This window comes from Lepisosteus oculatus, chromosome 3 (genome assembly GCF_040954835.1).
Source record: "Lepisosteus oculatus isolate fLepOcu1 chromosome 3, fLepOcu1.hap2, whole genome shotgun sequence".
Taxonomy (NCBI): domain Eukaryota; kingdom Metazoa; phylum Chordata; class Actinopteri; order Semionotiformes; family Lepisosteidae; genus Lepisosteus; species Lepisosteus oculatus.
This window is the reverse complement of record NC_090698.1, coordinates 34873515-34888080: the sequence shown is the minus strand read 5'-3', so window position 1 is coordinate 34888080 and position 14566 is coordinate 34873515. Positions and strand designations below refer to the sequence as shown.

Here is a 14566-nt window from a genome sequence, read left to right as displayed (position 1 = left end):
GCATACACAGACCAATTAAGTAAAACCCTTTTTGAAGAAAGTTTTCAGTCTGCAAGAGATAGCAAGACAAGACCCTGTAACCCTTAATATGTAGACAAGTTTAAGACTCAAAGAGGAGACCATAGTCAGATGAAGAATGGTTGCAAGGTGGGGAGTAGGACGATATATTAGACAGGCACTGAGGTGCCAAGCCATGTAGAGCCATAGAGGTAAACATGAGGATTTTGAAGTCGAAGCGAATCCTGAAAGGAAGCCAGAGAAAAGGCTCCAGGACAAGAGTAATGTGATCACGTGCATGCGACTTGGACAGGATACTGGCTCTGAATTCTGGACATAATGAAGTTTGTTCAGTATGGATGTAGATACCCCAGCAAAAAGGATGTTGCAATAATCAACTCTAGAAAATACAAATGTGTTGACCAGCATGTCAGAAACAACATAGAACAGTCTGGCAATATTTCTTAGATGGAAGAGTGATGTTTTTACAATATATTGTATATGAGTAACAAATGTCAAATCTGAATCAAATATCACTTCCATATTCTTCAATTTAGATTGAAATTCAAGTACACTGCCAACCACAAACACAGGTTGCATTAGATTTAAAAAGTTGATGGTTTCAGTCTTATCAATTTAAATTAAGGAAATTGAGTAATCCAGGTTTTTATTTCACAGATGCAATCAGAGTGAAAAGACAGCCACTTTAGTGTCAGGTTCAGTATGCACGTAGGTTTGAGTATCATCAGCATAGAAATGAGAAATTAAATCCGATTAAGCTCTTTCCTGTTAGAAAAACTTTAGATCTCTCAATCAATAAAATCTCTCAATTAATGAATGAATTTGAGATTAAAATTGAATAAAGTCAGATTAAGACCCAGTATGTATATTATGTTGAGTGATTAATTTTCAAAAATGGTTTAATACCTTTTTTTCTCAAGGCTGACATAAAAATCAAAGATTGTGTTGAAAATTCCCTTTATTTAAATTCACCCTGCAACTCACATCTGGCAACCCACTGAAGCTGAGCAGGTGTGAACCTGGTAAACACCTGGATGGGAGACCTCCTGGGAAAAACTAAGGTTGCTGGAAGAGGTGTTAGTGGGGCCAGCAGGGGGGTGCTCACCCTGCAGTCTATATGGGTCCTAATGCCCCAGTATAGTGACAGGGACACTACACTGTAAAAAGGCACTGCCTTCGGATGAGACATAAAACTGTGGTCCTGACTCTCTGTGCTCATTAAAAATCCTGGTGCATTTCTCGAACAGAGTAGTGGTGTAACCCCGGCATCCTGGCCAAACCTCCCATTGCCTTTACCAATCATGGTCTCCTGATAATCCCCATCCATGATCTTCCTTCATCACTCCATTTTCCTCCCAACTGAGAGCTAGTGTGTGAGCATTCTGGCGTACTATGGCTGCACATTGGTGATGGTGGAGGAGAGTCCCCCATTACCTATATAAGTGTAAGCAATTATTATTTATTTTCATCTAAAGAAACAGCTACCAAGATAGTTAAAGTAGGTAGCTGCATCTGCATGTGTAGGCTGCAAAGGAACAAGGAAAGGTTTATCCCACACTGAAAACAGAAGAAATGTTTCATATATTGATACTCCACAGCTCAAAATGTTTTTCTTCTCTTTTCAGTATAGAAAAAACCTTTACTTGTTCCTTAGCTACCAAGATTGCTTTCACCCTGATACATCTTAAATTATGTAATCATCATGGAATATTAACAATTTCCTCCACTGTTGAATGATTAACAAAATTAAGGATTGGGCAGTAGAGCTGCTTCTGGAATGCAGATGACATACTTATGCAGATGACATACTTCATAAAAAGGAGACACCTCTATCAAACTGCCCCCTTAACAAAATTATTTTAAAGAGATCGGAGTGGGGAACTGCAAAGGAATACTTAAGGTTAATTCCATAATGGAAAGTAAGAATACAACATTGGCTGTGGTGACAAGATAATACTTCATTTAAAGGACAACCATAATTGCCACTTCTTGAGGAGAGACATTTCCAAGAATGTTCAGTGCTATTGAATAAATTAAATTTGGAAAAGTACAGAAGGGATATGGTAAAGAAGAAGTTCATTTTTTCAATGTATTATCTACCTTTTCTAATATCCTCACATTGGAGCACAACTAAAATTAGAACCCGTGTACTGAATTTAAATTATGCTGCATCCATGCCACATCCGATATATACATTTAGGTTATGTATATATTCAATTGCTCCTTAGTACATTAACAACCTCAACATGGTTTCTCTTTACATGTAGTTAACTTCTGTAATTACCATAAATGTTTTAATGCAGTCTTTACGAATTAAAAAAAATGTAAGATAACACACTCTCATCAATAGTACTGCTGCCTTCCCAGTTAGGAGTAACGGCTTAATTAACTCATGACTAGGCAGATTTAACTGAAATCATGAAGCAAAACTTTGTTTGCAAAGGTAACCTGAAATCAATTTGAACATTACATATAGCCTGCTGCAACCATGGCTGCTGGTGCTGCTGTACATGCCATTGTGTATCTCTATGTTGGCCAACCAGGTAAATACATCTGTTCTGACCAAACTATCCTATTCTCCTCCCCACATGTCAAGATGGTGCCCGGGCTGGGTACCATCTGAGTTGGATGCCGCATCACTGCCATGGATCCAAGAGGGACATCGTGGATATAGCCATCGTTTAGGAGGAATTTACTGGTCTACAGAGATCTGCATGGAGTGCTAACATACAGAAGACGTGATGGATGGATTAATACCCTCATTGTTTACTTTTTTAAATTATATAATGTTAGCATGCCCAAAGGGGTTGGGCAAGCAGTTGACCTTGGACCCCTAGAGGTTTTTTCTCTCCTTACTAAGGAGCTTTTGGTTCCTCTCCTCCTCCTTGTCTTCCGGTCTTCTGTTCTGTATTGACAAAAAGTATCGTCAATTGTATTGTTAAGCACCTTGGGGCAACCTTGTTGTGAAATGTGCTATATATAAATAAATTGAATTGACTTGAATTAAGGCCATCTGCCTAGCTTTAATGACTTTAATGAAGTGGCTCACAGCAGGGACACAGGTTCGAGCTGGTCCTGACCAAAGACACACTCCAACACAACGCATTGCGGGCTTTAGTTCAGACATACCAAAAGCAGTGGATAAGTATTCTGTTCCAGGCAGCAAGTATGGTAGTCTGGTGACCTGTAGAGTTATTACAGCACCAATGCATTATTAGGACCTTAATGCTGTAACCTGTATCTTCAGCCCTGTGGCTTGAATGGTAGGTCAGTAGCTGGTTCTGCAATACAGCAGCCTGTGCAGGAGCACAGCTACTTGTCTTCAGGCTCGTTTTACAGCCGAGTGGCTGTAATATTCAATTCCTCAATGGTCTGCAGGGAACACCGCAGAGCAGGATACTGTAGTCAAGCTGCAGTTCACAAACTGTTCATCACACTTAGCAATGCTTGCTTGTCGGTGCAAAGATATCGGGCAATGGGCTACAGAGTGGTGAACAAATGTTATATGGTCAGGTGAATCATTCTTCATTATGTCCTCAACAATTGGATGAGTGCATGTGTGATGCCAGTCTAAAGTACTCAATCAAAACAGCAATCCTGAGAACTGTTCCAACAGACAAGGGTTTTGGTGGTTCTATAATTTTGTGTGGTGAAATTTTCTTACATGTTTGGGACCATTCATTCTCTTAGAAGACCAGGTCAGTGGTAACTGCAATATATTGATAGTCAATGATCATCTTCAGCCCATGTTGCAGCATTTCTTTATCGCCAAAAGGGATGCCTTGTGAGATGACCATTCCCCCTATCCACAATGCAAACCAGAGGTTTGATTAGCGTGACACAGTTGTTCTTCCTATGTCAAGGCATTTATCAGTCATCAGATCTGAATCCAATTACTTCTTAGATATTCTATAACATTGGCATTTCCATTTGGTTTGTCCACTAACTAAAGATTGACTGGCATTTGGTTTCACAAACATGAAAAAGAAGTGTGCTGTAAATCAGGGGTGTCCAATTCTGGGCCTAGAGGGCCAGTGTATCGGCAGGTTTTCAAGGTCTCTTTGAAGCAGCAACACCTACATCCACTTAAGGCAGGCAGTAGCTTAAGTAGATACACCAAGCCTCTCCATGACTAGTATTGAAAACCCCAGCAGTAGTAAAGACAAGGAGTAGTAGCTGGTAAAGAGCCTCACAATAAAAACAGTATCTTCAATAAGTGCACAAACATGAGCCTATTTCTAAACTTTAAAACGTTTAAAGGATCAGAAAAAAAGTATAGCTGAAAGTTAAAAAGCACTCGAGTAATAAAGTGTGCTTATGGCTGCTTCCATTTTGAAAAAATGAAAATAAGATAGAAGGGAGTACTTTAAACAACACGCATCCACTACTTACAATTTTCTAGAATTTACTAGAAGTTATTGCTCTGCGTGCCGAGTCTCCAAAATCTACACCAGGAGGCATGAGTCTGTTAAACAACAGATGTATAGCGTAACTACTTTTAACTTGTCAACTGAAAATGATCTAAATAATCTGTTAAATTCTCAATATTCAAACTAGAAAAGTACAAACTACATCAAAATCTATTTGATCTATCTAATGTAAACTACACCAAAATCTATTCCTTTGAGCACATCCAGATACAAGAAACATTCAAACCGCTGTACATATAGAGATGTATATACATTGCATGTTGTGCAAAATGTTATTTAACTAAATAAATCTCTATTATATAAACCTATAACAAAATCCTACAATTAATAACTTTCAAGCACTGACACGCTGTGCAACATACATATCATAAATAGTATGTTGAAAGAGTCCACAAAATGTTTGAGGAACTGATGAATCAATACAATCTTGAATAGAGTATTTAAGAATGTTAAGGTTTAGAACAAAATGATATGTGGAGAAATAACAGAAAAAAAATTACATCGAGTAACATTCACATCCTTCATGGCTATACAGCTCTCAGGGCAAACTTACATATTACTGGACCTTTAACTCATCAATATCTATATAACAAAAGAAATGTCTTTCATACAAATATTTGGTTTAGAAATTTACAAATGTAAAAATTAATACAACATGAACCCTTTAATTCAGGTATGGACTGTGCTGCTTCTGGATTTTTGGCACGTCAGCAGGTATAGGTCTCTTCAAAACACCAGCACTTCAGGATTGGAAACTGGTGTTCAATTAAGTGCATTAAGATGATTTAGGTTGGTAAGAGCTTTGAATGATTGCAAACCTCACCCTCCAGAACCCAAAACGCTATCTCTCCTCCAATGACTAGTTTTGCCACGAGAGCAATGCTGTGATTTAATGCAGTGCTGCCAGTGAAAGCTACATCTAAATTTTAGTCAATATTGATTCTATGTGGAGACAGCTGCACTCATGTGGAAAAGCAGCAGGACTAACACTGAAAGTTTCAGAACTTGGAAGTCCTTACCTTCCTGTGCTACAGTGTGGACTGTACAGGAACATTCAAATCAAAATTGAAGGGAATTAAAAAGGATACCTTACAAAATCCAAGCTAATGAAAAAATGAATCCCATGGTCTGTGTGGAAAAATATGCCTTATGCACCTGAAACAAAAACCCCTCGTGTAGGATATAGTCAGAATCCACACTTAATCTGCTGTCCCACTACCAAACAGCTTCTCGGGCTAGTCTGTACAAATGACAAGGTGGGAAGTTAATACTATTGAGAGGTTTCTAATAGTATTAGCACAGATGTTGACTTTTGGAAATTACTTGATCAAATATTTTTCATCGCTTCTTCAGAGATGCAGTGCTTCTTAATGTAGTGAGATCCCTCACCCATTAAACCCCAAAGAGATTGAGTAAAACACTGTGAAATGCATTTTACTAGCTGAGGAGGAAAACTGATTTTGCCGTTATGTACTGTATTTTGTAGTAATGTACTGTAATAAACAGCACAATAATAAGAAAGTAAATTAGGTGTACTCACTTCTTCCCACTCAATCAACCCAGTGCCCTGCTCCTGCATTTGTCTAATTTTCTTCTTTAATTTGTACATCTAACAATGTACATCTAACTCTTTTTCGACTGAATAACTAAAGCTTAACAAACATGTAAAATCTTGGTATGCCTTTACTACAGAGTCCGACCCTGGCCAGGCAAAGTAGATGCGTTACATTAAGATAGATAGATACTTTATTGATCCCGTGAGGGAAATTGCAGTGCAACAGCAGCTTAACACACACAACACAGCCACAGTGTAACGAATTATATAATAATAGTACAATACATACAATACAATACAAGAGTTACTCACAGTCCGGACACACAAGAGCAAACTAGAACAGAACAGTACACAGAAAATCGTATCACACGTATGAATATAAATATAGATGTAACCATAGATATAAATATAAATATAAATGTATTGCACAGGTCCCTGGCGTATATTGCACAAAAGTGGTTGTAAACGGGAAAAATAAAAATAAAAAAAGAGAACAGATGTAGCAGTAGATGTGTATATGCGTTTAGTCCAGAAACAGGTCACTGTCGATGTTGCCTCTGCCAAGACGCAAGGTGGATGCGTTGTACAGTCTTATGGCAGACGGCAAGAATGACCTCCTGTAGCGCTCCCTGTCGCACCGTGGATGAATCAGTCTATTGCTGAACATGCTCTTCATTCCTGCAAGCCTGTCATAGAGGGGATGGGAGAAGTTGTCCATGATGGCCTCTAGTTTGGACATCATTCTCCTCTCAGCCACTACCTCCAAGGGGTCCAGGTCAGACCCAATGACAGAGCTTGCTCTCCTGATGAGCTTGTTCAGTCTTTTGGAATCTACTGCTCTAAACCCAGAGCCCTAGCACACCACTGCGTAGAAAATGGCACTCGCTACCACCGACTGATAAAACATGTGTAGCATCTTACTACACACATTGAAGGACCTGAGCCTCCTCAAGAAGTTAAGTCGGCTCTGTCCATTCTTATAGATGGCCTCGATGTTCTTAGACCATTCCAGTCTATTGTCGATGTGCACTCCCAGGTACTTGTACGAGTCCACCATCTCCACGCCACTCCCAAGGATGTAGACAGGAGTAGGTTTGACCTTTTTCCTCCTGAAATCTACCACCAGTTCCTTTGTCTTTGTAACATTCAGTTCCAAGTGGTTCACCCCACACCACTCCACAAAGCTGCTGACCAGTCCTCTGTACTCCTCCTCCTGCTCACCCTTGATACATCCCACAATTGCAGAGTCATCTGAGAACTTTTGCAGGTGGCATGACTTACCCATTAAGATGGGTAATTGGGTATCTGCATTTACTGACTTACCCATTAAGATGGGTAATTGGGTATCTGCATTTACTCTCCTACTGTGCAACCCAAGAACAGACACTTTTTGTCTGCAAATGTGGAAACATTTTGCACAAACATACAAAAATGCAAATGTGGAACTCGCAAATAGTGATGTTTCAGAGTCCAATATTTTATACTGGCTTTTTGTTTGAGCTCTCATTGATAGATAGATACTTTATTGATCCCATGAGGGAAATTGCAGTGCAACAGCAGCTTAACACACAACACAGCCACAGTGTAACGAATTATATAATAATAGTACAATACATACTGTGATGGTCAGCCTGGCCTGGGGGATGGTGCTCATAGTGCTTTCAGTGCTGCAGGTGTTAATGGCGGAGGTGTTGGAGAGTGGCAGCTGTGGCGGATGGGTGGGTGAGTAGCTGTCGGGGGTTGTAGCTGTAGGCAGCCATGTTTGTGGGGGGATGGAGGAGGTGTTGGGCAGTCGCAGCTGTGAAGGGTTAGGGAGCGTATGGCTGTGGGGGGATGGGTATTGCCCAATATTGCCAAGACTGCTGTCTTTCCCAAGGAATGCCAATGACTAAAATCCACCCCAAACAAGAGACAAATTTGCAGACAACCAGTTCATATAAGCTTAGCTCAAGGACAAATTAAATTCTTCAAGAATAAGTGAATCTTTGAAAATGTTACCCATTAGATATCACAATTTTCCAACTGTACTAACACCAAACTGTTCAAGAATACCTCAGGAAAAATATTTTCTTCTAAGAGTTAAATAATCGTAGTTAATGCACTGTGACTTAACAGCCAGGAACTATAAATATTTTATACACCAGCAACTGTCCCACTTTATGATCAATAAACAAAAAAACTTAATTTTGTGCAACTGTTGGTTTTCCAGCAGATGGCAATAAAAGTACTAGCATTCATTTAAAAAAAGTTAAAGGAACAGAAAGGGTAGCTCAGGAATTTACACTAACAAAATCATTGGTAGAACACCATTCTGAAATTATCAGGTAATTTCAGGTTCAGTTGTACAAAATTGAAATGCTTAACAGTATACAAAGGTAAGACAAACATCAGTTCTCATGAATAATAAGGTATTGTGTTCATCACAAAACAGCACTTAATATCTAGAAACAATAATGACAGTCATACATTTATACATGTTTGATAGCCAAAACCAAAAAATCTCCAACTGCTGTACAAGCACATATACAATCTAATCTATATAAAACAGCTATAAGAAAGTACAGTAAACTCTGAAGAAAGCAGCAGCCTGGACTGAGAAAGCTAAACTGACATTTTTGGGTCTGCATTGTTCCATATTTCAAAGCATTTATATACACAGATGACAAGATCATGCAAGACAAATGCAGTAACACTGGAGTATGAATTAGTATTTTCAACTTATTATTCACTGATCAAACTAACTTGGTTTTACAGGTGGATTACTTTACCTTAATTTTTAAATGTAACCTTCCAGAACAGGTTTTCCTAATCCATGTCCATCTGACCACAAGAGCTGTTGGTTTTAGCTTAGTGAAATTGTCCCCTTCTCCCCCACAATCATGACTCCCATTACATTTGTTTGTGCCACTAAAATAAGCATTTGTGCTACTTTTATTCTCAAGATACAATAATTTCTTACAAAGCACTTATAAAGCAATTTTCTAGACTACCCACTCAAAACACTTTAGAGGTAATGGGGACTCCATTCAGCCACCACCAATGTATAGTACCCACCTGGATGATGCAACAGCAGCCAAACTGCACATGTAAGATGTGTGGTGAGTGATCAGTGGGGAAGAGAACAGAGCGATGAAGCCAAAGGATAGATGGGGTTTATTAGGCCATGACTGGTAAAGGCCAGGGGGAAATGTGGCCACAACATACACTCCCTACTCTTTTTGAAAAACGCATCGGGATTTTAAATGACATAATTACATTATCAGGGTCTAGTCCATCTAAGTCCTTTCCATTTATGCCTACCATTAGGGTGGCATCCTACCCAACCCTCACCCTTCATTTTGCAGGTGGTGAGCCCACAAGACGGCCCCAAATTGCCTTTTTGGGCAAAGCCCGGCTGGGTTATGTGGGCTGCCCAACCACCAGGCACTGACCGACAAACGCCACCCAGGGGCAGGTCCCGTTAACACTGTCCCAGGCAGGGACAAGTGGATACAAGCAGCAGAAATTAGGTTTCTCCTCAGAGAAGAGCTGCTGCTCCTCCATATCAAGACGAGACAGTTGAGATGGTTTGTGCATCTCATTAGGATGCCCCCTGGTCGGCTTCCACTGGAGCTGTTCCAGGCACATCCCACTGGGAGGAAACCCTGTGGCAGACCAAGGACATGCTGGAGGGATTATATCTCTCGGCTGGCCTGTGAGCGCCTGGGAAACACCCAGGACGAGCTGGAAGCTGTTGTTGGGGATAGGGAAGTCTGGGCTGATCTACTCGGATTGCTGCAACTGCAACGCTCACCAGGAAAAGCGGAGCAAAAATGTATGGACAGATAACATTGTGGAAATATTGCCTCAATATATTAAAATACTGCAATATATATGCAATAATATTGTCCCACGCACAGTTTGAATTACATATAACAAAAATACCGTCACAATCGCCTTTGGGCAAACTAATCAGTAAAAGCACTTGTAATTAATAATAATAATTAATAATTGCTTACACTTATATAGCGCTTTTCTGAACACTCCACTCAATGCGCTTTAAAGGTAATGGGGACTCCCCTCCACCACCACCAATGTGCAGCATCCACCTGGATGATGCGACCCATGGTGCGCCAGAACGCTCACCACACATCAGCTATCGGTGGGGAGGAGAGCAGAGTAATGTACCCAATTCATAGAGGGGGATTATTAGGAGGCCATGATTGGTAAGGGCCAATGGGAAATTTGGCCAGGACGCCAGGGTTACACCCCTACTCTTTTCGAGAAACACCCTGGGATTTTTTAATGACCACAGAGAGTCAGGACTTTTAAGAATGTCCTGACTTTTGTAATGTCTTTTGTGTACAGTACATCAAGTATAAAATTCTGGGGCTGTTTCACAGAGTAAGATTACTCAGTTAGCCTGACATTTAAAAACAGTTTATTATATAGTCTGTTGTGAACACTGTTTTTTCAGGTTTTATATTTATATTTGGTCTTAATGCTAATTACACAACCTAAATGATAAAGGGAAACCAAAATAAACATTAAAAGACAGTTTGTCCTTTCTTTTGTGAAATAATTTATACATAATGGGAAAAATTGGGGATAAGGGAACACGGTCACCTTAAGTCCCCTTTAGCACTACAAATCCAGCGTTTTTCTTCATATCTCTGCTCTTATTATTAGTTAAGGTTAAGATTCACGCTTAAGAACATGGCCAGGTAAAGTATAACTCATACTACAGCATGACTTATCTTACTGAATTTCTCATGATATCAAATTCCTCGTTTTTCACATTTAATCTGTTGCTCTCCTCCTCGATCTCATCTCTACTTTTGCAGCTACCCCTTGGTCACTTCTCACTCTGCAAGGAGGCCCAGTCTCCTCATCCTCAAAGAGGTAAAGGGGAGGAGGGAGATTCAAAGGAGATGCAAACATTTTTGGTTTGGCTTCATAATATCACTAATCTTAAATTTTTGCTGTTTATTGTCTTTTTAATGCCACTTTGAAGTGTAAAGTAAAATGAATCAATTCTATTCTAATATGAAACTATTCTAATGCCTTTTTTTCTTTAGAAATACTCCCTGCTGTCAGGGGATTTTGATATTTGTAGTATCTGTTAACAGGTGGAAATTTATCAAGATTCATATTGAGAAGATTTTCCAATCAAATAATCATAGCCAACAAACAAATTAAAAAATAAGCATTTCTCTGTGTGGATTTGCATTATTTGCATAAACAAATAAATACAATCATCAAAACCGGAATGTTCTCTGTGAAAACACTAAGAGTGAACATGTACACCCAACCACATCACTGATACAACACACGTATAACTCGCTATATGGGCGGTGCGGTGGCACTGTGGCTAAGGATCTGTGCCTGTGGCTGGAAGGTTGCCGGTTCAAATCTATCGTCCGTCAGAGGAAGCCTACTCTGTTGGGCCCCTGAGCAAGGCCCTTAACCCCAGCTGCATTTATACCCCAGGTGTGTATAAATGGCTGACCCTGCGCTCTGACATTAAACATTAAGCAAGCTGGGGTATGGGAAGAGACAAATTCCTAATGCAAGAAATTGTATATGGCCAATAAAGTAATCTTATATTATGCAATAAACAGTATAATCGCACTTAACCTGTATTAACAATACTGCACTATACATTGAATTAACAGGTAAATCAGATACAAATTCTTAACTGTGCAATCTTTTAACCCATTAGTGCTTTCCTGTCTAATCATACTGTATTCAAACTGAACTAGCAACAGTATTATTAAAAGATGGCAACCAAAGTACGCCAGTACACTCATCACACATCAGCGATCGGAGGGGAGGAGAATAGTAATGTCGCCATTTCATAGATGGGGTTATTAGGAAGCTTTGATTGGTAAAAGCCCGGGGGAAATTAACACCCCTACATTCTTCTAAAAACACTCTGGGATTTTTAATGACCACAGAGAGTCAGGACCTTGATTTTACATCACACCTGAAGGACAGCTTTTTACAGTGTGGTGTTCCTGTCACTATACCAGGATATTAGTACTCACAGAGCCCATAGAGTGAGCACTTTCTACTGGTTCCATTAACACCTATTCCAACAGCAACCTTAGTGTTTCCCAGATCTCCCATTCAGGTACTGGCCAGGCTCACACCTGCTTAGCTTTAGTTAAGGCTGTCAGTTGTGAGTTGTAGGGTGATATAGCCAGCATCCATAATTAATAAATATCACAGTAATTTAATATTTAACACAAATGTACTTGCAGCTAAATTATGAATACATGTTATCACCATTTGAATCAAAATTATAATTAGTTTGAACAATTGAATACAATTTGAGTGTCATTTAACTAGACAATTTCTGATTCATAGTAATTTGAAACAGATTAAATTTAGTGGTTGTGAGCATGTTAAGCATATTTATGTTGTTGCAGGGAGATGTTTTTCTCAACCAGTCTGTTTTTTTCAGATGAGAATGAAATGGTTTGTGTCTTGGGCAAGTTCCTGGAGGGGAAGCAGGACAGCATGTTTGAAAGGTGAATAAACTTGTCTGTGTGAAACAAGATGAAAATTTCTAATATTCAGTAAAATTATTTTCTCTAGCTGCTACCAAGAACCAAACAAGATGCAAAACAGTTTATAACCTCTTAATTATTATTATGAAATGCTGGTTAAATCTTTTTAAAGAAAATTTAAGTGTTTCATAAAAGCTAGCAAATGTGTGAGTCTTGCAGTGAAGAGAACCAGTTTTACCAGCCACTGGTCCAACAATCTTCAGGGTGCTTGAATAGAGTAAGGGAATTTAAAGATGTCCTTAAACAGAAACTGCAATTGAATGTGTGTGTACATTTTTGAGAAAATTTGTGAACCCTTAGGAATTATATGGATTTCCACATGAATGTCTCCTACAATGTGATCTGATCTGATCTTCATCGAAGTCATAATAAATAGTCTTATTTAACAAAAACACTTTCTCGTCTCCGCCAACCCGTGCAGCAGCTGTTACTCCTCTCAGTGCTTCCTTTCTAAATCTCCTCTTAGTGACTAGCACGCACAAGTACTAAGAGAATTGTCAGTGACTGCAATTACTGTCTTCTGCCTCTCTTCCTACACTGCTGACTCTGCAAAGAAAAACTGCCAAAGGGGGAGTTATTGCAGTATGTTTCTCTCAGTTTAATATCTAATATTTAGAAAAACATACTGCAATAACTCCCCCTTTGGAGATAAATGGTGATGCAGTAGTTTGAAATGCTTCTGTGTGCTGGGAATCTGCTAACTGATTGTGGTGCAACTGGTAACTATTTAATGGGCTTAAGAAATTGTGAAGGTAAAGCATACCCTCTCTGTCGAAACACTCTGAAAATAAATTTATCGGTGAAATGTAATCGGTTTTGGTGATCTCTATTCTTGCTTTACGTAAAGCTTTCCAGACAGTTGCTTCAATGTCAGCAGGATCCCTGAAGAAAGGTGATTTTTTGCAGGGCGCTGACTGGTCTGAGCTCTTAACTATAATGCCAGGTTCAGTTAAAACTAACCTGCTCGAAGCAGGTGAAGAACAGAGGATATGTTGCTACAGTTATTTAGCCAGATGCAATTTAATCCTGCTTTTTTAAAAACCGATTTAGAGACTTTTGTCTGTGTAATAACGAGTAATAGCTTCTCGTTTAATAAATATTAAAAACTGTTCTAATTTATCTAGCAGGATAAACTGCGCAGACCAGCAGTCTTATAGAGTAGTTCAGTACTGCATCAGATTATTCAAAAGAATAAAAACACTGTTAACACCTTGCGTATTCTAGATGGCTGCATCTGTAGCTCATTCTACTTTTCTTAAGGTGCCACATCACTCATTCCACCTACAACTGTGAAAAAGTACCCAACAGGTCTCATCCTTTTGAGCCATTAAAACAGCATGTGTTCCTTTTTTTACCGAAATAACTATGTGGTATTTTGAGCTCTGCTAAAATATAAACATAGAATAATACCAGACGACTGGATAACTGTCTGTCTTCGTACTGCCATTACTATGTACTGAGACAACTATTTTAAAACAAGTCAGTAAAACATTATAATGCTACAACCTCATAAATGTAATCTAAATGAAATACAACTGAAGAAGTAAAGGTTTTCTCCATGCTGAAAAGAGAAGAAGAAAACTTTCTGGCTGTGGAGCTTTCTTCGGGTATCTTCTTTTGTGGTCCCAACTGAAACAATTGTTTATGGGACCATAGAATTTGTTACAGTTCTTATATACAGATTATATACAGTTTAGATTATGTGTATGTATTATGCATTTGTATCTTGATTATCTTGACAGTCTTGCATCAGGTCATACCTGGCCACACTGCACATCAGTTAAGTTTCTACCATTTTAGAGCTTGAAGACCACAATCAACCAGCTGTTAACTTTATGTATTTTATATCTAAACATCTTGCAACATGGTGGTGCCAACTGTTGCTTTTAAGCAGGCATTATATGAAACAAATACATAATACAGAACAATACAATATTCCAAAGAAATAAAAAGGTAGGTACATTATAAAACTCTTCTTGATTTTAAACCAGACTTCACCCCAGCTGAAAGAT

The 14566-nt window shown here is 39.0% G+C and overlaps 1 protein-coding gene across 3 annotated transcripts in view; it reads right to left on the bottom strand.

Annotated features, from left to right (window-relative positions):
- The window catches only part of rad23b (RAD23 homolog B, nucleotide excision repair protein), a 49752-nt gene that overhangs the window by 17437 nt on the left and 17749 nt on the right, over positions 1–14566 (bottom strand). The gene's annotated exons all lie outside the window — the stretch shown is intronic.